Genomic DNA, 8,406 nt, shown 5'->3' on the forward strand with positions numbered 1-8,406 from the left:
TTTTTTTCCAGTGCTGGGGATCCGAATCCATGGCCTTCCAAATGCCAGACAAGTGCTCTATCACTGAATTACACCCCAAGCCTTATGCTATCTTGAAATTCAGATTAAACTCTTGTTTTAATGTCCTGTTACACATGTGAAAGAATGATGCTTATAACTGACAAGTTCTGAAGAGTACAATGGGGGAAGAGATGCAGGTTGCAGGCTGTATACTATCAGTAAATTTTTATTTATTCCTTTTCAAAAAACTATTGAGAGAAAATATTTTAAAATTCTAACATTTGTTTAATAATAGTCAAGGACATGTGAATGCTTTTTTTTCTGGATTAGGTGACTGGTCTATAAACTTCTCCCCAGCATACCCTATGTTCTCATTCATGATGACTTCAATATCCATGTAAGTAGTCCATCCAACAAACTGACTTTTCAGTTTTTTTTAACATTTCCTTCTGAATTAATTATTGACTAACATAAATTGCAAAAGTACTATAAAGACTTTCTATATATGTGATACCCAGACTATACCAAGGGTAATATATTATATTATCAAAACCAGAAAGTTTACATTAGTTTACATAACCAAATCACCTACACTACAGGTCTTACTTAGATTTCATAACTTATTGAATGCATTAATTTGTAGGGTGGGGAGTACGAATTTGTGTGTACTTCTATGACATTTTATCACACATAGAGATTCACATAGCCACCACCATATTCAAAATATGAAGCTATTTCTTCACCACAAAAGAATTCTGCTGGGCTACCACTTAATACTCACACTCACCCCATCCTGCCTCCCAAACCCCTGGAAACCCCTAGTCTGTTCTTCATCTCTATACTTGTCATTTTATAAATGTTATATGAATGAAATTATACCCTAACTTTTGAGTTTTTGTTATTCCATTCAGCAAATGATCTTTAATAACCATTAAAGTTGTAGCGTATATAAACTGTTTGTTGGTGATTTTCTTAATTATATAGTAGGACTCCATAATAAAAACATATTGAGCTTTGTTTCACAGATCAGAAGTGAAGTGATATTTGGTTGTTTTCAATTTAACTTTCATAAATAAAGATGATATGAACATTTATATACTGAGTTTTACATGAACATCGTCTTCCATTCTCTGGGATAATGTGCTGGGGAGGCATGTTGGGTAGAATAAGAAGTGTGTATTTAATTTTGCCAAAAACTGAAATAGAATTTTCCAGAGTAGCTGGATCATGTTATTTTCTCACTGGCAATGTATGAAAGATCTGGTTTATCCAAATTCTTCAATATTTGAAACAATTTTTTTTTATTTTAGCCATTTGAAGAGGGGTATGGGTAAAACCACTATGGAAATCAGTAATGGAGATTCCTCAGAGGAGTAGGAATAGAACTACCATTATGACCCAGTATACCACAACTCAGTATTTATCCTAAAGAATTTATGTCTATATAGCAATATAGGCACACCATGTTTAAAGCAGCACAATTCACAATAACCAAATTATGGAAACAACCTAGGTGTCCATCAGTGGATGAATGGATAAAGTAAATACAGCATTTATGCACAATGAAGTTTTATTCATCCATAAAGAAAAATGAGGGCTGGGGATGTGGCTCAGGCTGTAGCGCGCTCACCTGGCATGCGTGTGGCCCAGGTTCGATCCTCAGCACCACATACAAACAAAGATGTTGTGTCCACCGAAAACTAAGAAAATAAATATTAAAATTCTCTCTCTCTCTCCCTCTCTCTCTCTCTCTCTTTAAAAAAAAATATTTTAAAAAAAAGAAAAATGAAATTATGTCATTTGCATAAAAATAGAAGAAACTTGAGAACATTATGTTAAGCAAAATAAGCCAAACATATGGTCATGGGCCATATGTTTTTCTCTCAGACTCTAGAGAGGAAAAGGAATAAAAAGGTGTGGAGGAGGGAATCTCATAAAATTGAAGAAACATAGTAGAGTAGGGGAAAGGGACCAGGTGGGAGGAAAGGAGAGAAAAGAGAATTACTGGCCAATGATATTGGCCAAATTACATTGTCATGTTTGTTCATGTAAAAATATGTAACAACAAATTCCACCATTATGTACATCTCGAAAAGAAAGCTAGAATCTCATGCCCTCAAAAAAAGAGAGGGGATTCTTGTGTACAAAATTTATCGTGGCGAATTTGGAACCTCTATTATTTTGAAAAATGGCAGAACCATCAGGACACAGAAGCCATCAGATTCCAAACCGTATTTAGGATGGTCACTACCTTTATCACTGAACTTGGGTAGGTCAAGTAAGGCTCAGTAGTCAAGTGCCCATGAGTTAAATCCCCAGCACCCCCCCCCAAAAAAAAAATTTGTTGAACTGACAAATTGAAAAGATTTCTAAATATTTTTAATAGCTTGTTCATTGGTCAACTTTTGTTATTAGAATGAAATACCTGACAGGCTACTCATGAAATAAAAAGATTCATCTACCTCAGTTTTGGAGGTTGAAAATTTGAATGCCACAGCCCAGACTCTGGGCTAGGCCCCAATGGATGGTGGGAGTGCAGGTAAAGCACAGACAGCTGGTTAGGACAAGTTAGCTCCTTATATAATGAATATATTCCCAAGAACTCAAAAGAGAGTTCACATGAGAACAAAATTCCAAAGTTCTAAGAGTACACTCCTAAAGACCTCCCATTAGACCCCACCTCTAGGTTCCATGGAACCTCCCAATACTGCGCCCCCCACCCCGCGCCCGCCCCCCTGCCAGGAACGAAGCACCAATCACCTCTCCTGCAGTCATCTCCTGATTTAGAGAACAAGGAAGTATACTCTGATGTCACTCAACCTGAGAAAGGCTCTTCCCTTCAGCTTGGTCAACTCTCCATCTCTGGACAGGAGAATAATGGTAAAAGGTAACTGTGAAACCCAAGAACTGTCAGATTTCCTCTTTGACCATTTAAACCTCAGCTTCTTCCAATGTTAAGTGAGAATATTACAATGAATAGATTTTAAGGAATACTTTCTAAATATTGGGATACTGTAGTATATAAAACATAAGTAATTTATAGAGTTTAATCGTTGATGAGGAAGACAAATGCAATCCATTCTAAAAACAGATGTACAAACTGTGAAGTGCCTTGAGTAGGAACAGCAGAACATTTGCATTTTTATATTCTCCTATTTCCTATTCAAGGCAACCAAAACTATGGGAGCTTGTCTAAGAGAACTCATAGTGGATGCATTCATTTATGGATGCCTTTCTGAAGGCCTGGAGGAAGGTGTTTCCACATTCCACATGAGGGCTTCCTGATATGGTAAATCCTCTGGATTCCAAAGCAATGTCCCCCTTTTTAGGGCAGTTGCCATCTGTTCCTAACTAACTTCCACCACTTCTCTTTTGTTCCCTATGTTATTGGTTTTTCTGCCTCTGTTTCTAAAGCTTGTTTATGCTAGATTTTGTTTCATCCACAATTTTGACTGCCGTCGCAGATGTAACTTGGAAGTTATTCCTCTTCTTTTCTCTCATACGTGTGTAATCAACACACAGTGGTGGTAGGTCCCAAAGGTTGGTCAAAAGGGTAGAACATGATGGGTTTAAATCCACAGTCTATGAACCAGGGGCTAATCACTCATCCTTTTTTTTTTTTTTTCTCCAATTACATCCTCTGTAAAATGAGGGAAATAGTAATTCTTATTTTATAGGTTCTTGGTTTAAACACATAGTAAATGCGCAATCAGCTCCTATTAATCACTAAGATAAGAACTGGTCCTCTTTCTCTAGTTGAAATCTGCATGAACAACTCACTTTATATCTCAAAGTCCTATACACTTTCTATTTCCCATAGACTCCTCTCACACAAAAGCTTTCACCAACAACAACAACAAAAATACTCTACTAAGGATCTGTTAGGAGAGAGACTGGAGTAGGTCTAGGTTAGGCACTCCCCAGCACACAACTCCCTCCATTTGATATTCCTGCACTTCAAACACATTTCAGTGACAGCCTGACCTAACTCTTAGCACTTCCTCTTCTATACTGCTGAGTTATTCACTCAGACACAAATCTTGCCCACGCACTGCACCAAAATGCTTCTAAGTATTCAGCAAAGCTATATTGAATTCTCACTCCAAGGCACTTCAGCAATCATCATCAGTTATCTGGTCACACAGAATAATTCTAAATACTCCACAGCTGTCCACAAAAGAATGATGATGAATGAGATTTTCTTCACCTTGTATGTGTGTGTTATGACACCATTTTTGCCTTTTCATTTTTATTTTCCATTTAATCCAAGTCATCTAACACTGTAAGGCTTCTCATTCATGTGCTCATTCAATGAATAAATATTGAGAACATATCGGCCATATACAAAGCTAAGCACTAAGGATATTAAAAAGGCACCTATTTACAATGCCTCACACACTGAGACATTTCAAAGCCCAGCCATCACATCTATCCAACCATGATCTCACATTGCACTCATGGTCCTAAAGAGGATTACTTAGATAGAACACTATTAGTCACAGGGATGTCATGATCACCTCTCTGTCTCAATTCTTGTTCCTCAGAGAAAACTTCCAGCCCAGGACAGTATAGTGGCTTATACATAGCTCTAGTCCATTGGGTGGGCTATTTGAACTACAGTATATTTCCATGTCATTTAGAGGATATAAAGTGCAGAAGAGAGAGTTTAATTGTGCAGACAATGAGCATTGGATTTGAATCCATATTGCAGGAATACCCAGCTCCTGAAAGTTTACTTTATCTACGCAACCCTGTGTTTTCCTCCTCTTTAAAATGGAGACTATAATTCCCTCATAGCACAATGATCCTAAGAATCAGAGATCATGTAGTATGTATTTGAGGCTTGTTTATGTTCCCAAGGTACTGTTGGAGGCTTTGTGAGCCTGGATACAACCACAACAGCCTGAATAGAAGCTACCAGCCCCTTCCTCCAACTTGGGAATTGCTGACCCTCATCATCACCCTCATTGGATTCGCAGGAAACACAGTTGTACCCTGTGCACAGAAACACCTTCTCCATCTACATCCTAAATCTGGCTGCCACTGACTTCCTCTTCCTCTGTTACCACATCATTGGTTCCCTTCAGGCTGTCATCACCTTCATTCATCCCTCATCTGTCTATACATCATCTTGAGGATTGTGTCATGTTTTCTCTACATCACAGGTCTAAGCATGCTCAATGCCATTAGCAGTGAGCATTGACTGTCCATCCTAAGGTCCATCCGGTACCACTTCCGTTGCCAGAAACACATGTCAGCCATCATGTGTGCCCTATTCTGAGCCATGTCCCTGCTCCTGAGCATCCTGAAGTGGTTCTACACTTGATCTTAGCCAAAAGGCCGAGAAGCGATCTGAAGTGGTTCTGATGTTGTATCCTGCTTAGGAATTCTGATGATGATTGGTGTAGGACAACTAATCCTATCATAACTATGTGATTGATTTTTTTGTTTGTGATTCTCTCAGGTTCCAACCTGGCCCTGCTAATCTGTATCCTTTGTGGATCCCGACAGATGCTGCTGACCAGGCTCTGTGTGATCATCTTGCTCATAGTTCTGGTCTTCCTCCTCTGCAGCCTGCCCTTTTGTAAAAGCTGGTTCCTATTTGTCTTGATTCAGAATTATCCTGATGCATTTATTTATCTTTATCTGGTTTCATTTGTTCTGTCCTCTGTTAACAGCTGCACCAACTTCATCATTTATTCCTTCGTTGGCTCCTTTAGGCAGCAGCTGAAAAGGAGACCCTCGAGCTGTTTCAACAGAGGGCTCTGCAGGACACTCCCAAGGAGGACAATTGTAGAGGCAGCCTTCCTCAGGGAACCCTGGAGATGTCAGGCTGCAGAGTACAGCAGTAATGAAGAGCCTTTGTTCTGGTCCATCAGATGTGGCTCTGGGAGTCAACAATGCCCATACTAACAGCTGCCTGCTCTTCTCTTGGTTTCATGCCCCTGAAATGCCTCAGTGATTTCCCACTGTGTTCAAATGGATTTATATTAACCTGGATTTTCTTGCTTAACTTAGAGAAACCAGTTTGAAATAAGAACATCTCTGCCCTACATACATTTCATTAACATTTTCCTGGAAGTGATTTGGGGCCTACCTTGGAAATTACTAGGGAGATTCATAAAAATTTCAGCAACCCACAGACATATTTTTATTCCCAAATTATCCCTAAAGATGTGTGAAGATAGATATATTCAATGTCTCTTCCTTCCTTCCTTCCTTCCTTGTGAGATTTTTTTTAAATCTATATATCTCTGCCTGATAGTTTTGATTCTCATTGTGCCTGAGATTATGGGAAGTTTCAGCATTGAATCCAGTGAGTGGGAAGGTCTGGTATTTGGGAACTTATAGTGGCAATCTCACTGTCAAGATGGCCCCATACATGTGAACTCCGTCTCAGTTCTGCCCAAAAAGCTCCCGCACAGCACCAGAGATGGGTGTGACCTGCCCCCACCTCTCTCCTGCTTTGACAAAGAACTTTCTATTGAATCCCTTTTATCTGTTCCAATATAAATAAACCTGGGGCAGGCTCCTTTCTTTGTTAGAAGCTGCACCCATCTATCTGATCAGCTTGGCCGTCGCTGCTCCCACTCTGAAACTATTTTTCCGTGTCCTGTGGTTATTTCACAGTACTATTTTATTATCTTTTATTTCTCAGCCAGCCCATCCCTCCAGAGGGGGACCCTTTCCCTCGCCCATGCAGGACGTGAGCCAGATGAGATGTCAGTTTGGGGGATGGGATGATTAGAATCCAACCAAAGAGGTTTTACTAACCTTCTCTGTACAGACCTGCTGTCTCTTGCTATAGATAAATAAATATAATCTTGGTTTAGATAGCTCTAGGATATGAAACTCTAACCTGATAAATAAAGAAGAATCACAAATATGAAAGATGACAGATTATTACTATTTTCTGGGATTTGGAGGTTTTACTCATTAAAAACTCAATCATTCAGAGAAAGGGTTAAACTCTTATTATGGTTTAGATCTGAAGTTAGAACCCCAAAATGTCCCCCAAAATCTCCTGTTGAAAGCAAGGCCCCCATGTGGAAAGATTTAAAGATGACTTTTAGGCACTAATTGGATCCTGGGGCTCTAACTTCCATTGATAGCTAAATGGACAACTAGATGTTGGAACTCTTCTTGGCTCCCAAAATCTGAGCAGTTTTCTTCTGCCGCACTCTTTCCCTCTTCCACCATAATGTTCTGCTTCACTCAGACCTAGAGCAATGGAGCTGACTGAACAAAGACTAAAACCTCTGAATCTGTAAACCCAAGGGAGAAAAAAACTTTCCTCCTCTAAGTGTTCTTATAAGGTATTTTAGTCCCAGTGATGAAACATCGACTAATATGACTATAATGTACTTCACTGATTTCTTCCACCCTTTGCACCCTTTGGGTTCTGTCCTAATTTGATCATTAATATTTGTATAAAGATGTTTTGTATTTGGCTGCATCATGATGAATCACTACCAATTTGGCTGGATTGAGTACAAATTGATAAAGCATCGATTTTACCTTTAAAAATCCTTATGAAAATATGAGCCAAGAGAATCCAACAATATACAAAAGGAATGATACTACAAAATGAGGTTTATTTCAAGAATACAATGAATGTTCTTTAAACTTTCAAAAAACACAGGACTAGCCTAAGTTTGAGGATAAGCAAGCACAACAGAGCACCACCCCTGCCTCCACAGATAGCCTAGCACTGACTAGCAAGCAACAAGTAGACCACCATGGGGGTTGACCGTGCTCATGGGGAGAGACATTCATTATAGTACAAACATGAAGGTGTGACTGAAGGCTGAAGGAGTAGCAAGGAACAGTGAGAAAAATTTACTGGCATCTCAGACCCCATCCTAAGCACAACATCAGCCCAAAATTGAGGCTTAGCATGCAGTGAAACTATCAGTACAAACACCATGCAAACTCATCCGACTCTTTTCTAGATCAACTCCCACATACTAATGTCTTGACAGGAAAGGCATGAACCTTTTCATACTTAATAGATTTTATTATCTACCTCATTTACTTCTATTCTACACAGATGTTCAACAATGAATCAAAAAAATTATAAGATGAGCACACAAGGGATATAGATCTGTGGGTAAAGTGCTGGCCTACTATGCACAGGTCCTGGGTTCAAACCACAAGACTGCAAAAAATAAAAATAAAAAAAGGACAATAATAAGCTGGGAATAGTGGTGTGCATCTGCAATCCCAGCTACCCAGAAGGCTAAGTCAAGAGATTATGAGGTCAAGCCAGTATGCATGACATAGTAAGACCCCATTTCAGAAAAAAAAAAAAAATATGAGACAGAAAAAAGCAAGTAAAAATGTTTCAATATCTATAGAAACAGAGAAAAATGTGATCCAAATGTGCAAAATAACAAACAGCAACTT

Source organism: Marmota flaviventris, chromosome 9 (assembly GCF_047511675.1).
Source record: "Marmota flaviventris isolate mMarFla1 chromosome 9, mMarFla1.hap1, whole genome shotgun sequence".
In the NCBI taxonomy this organism is placed as follows: Eukaryota; Metazoa; Chordata; class Mammalia; order Rodentia; family Sciuridae; genus Marmota; species Marmota flaviventris.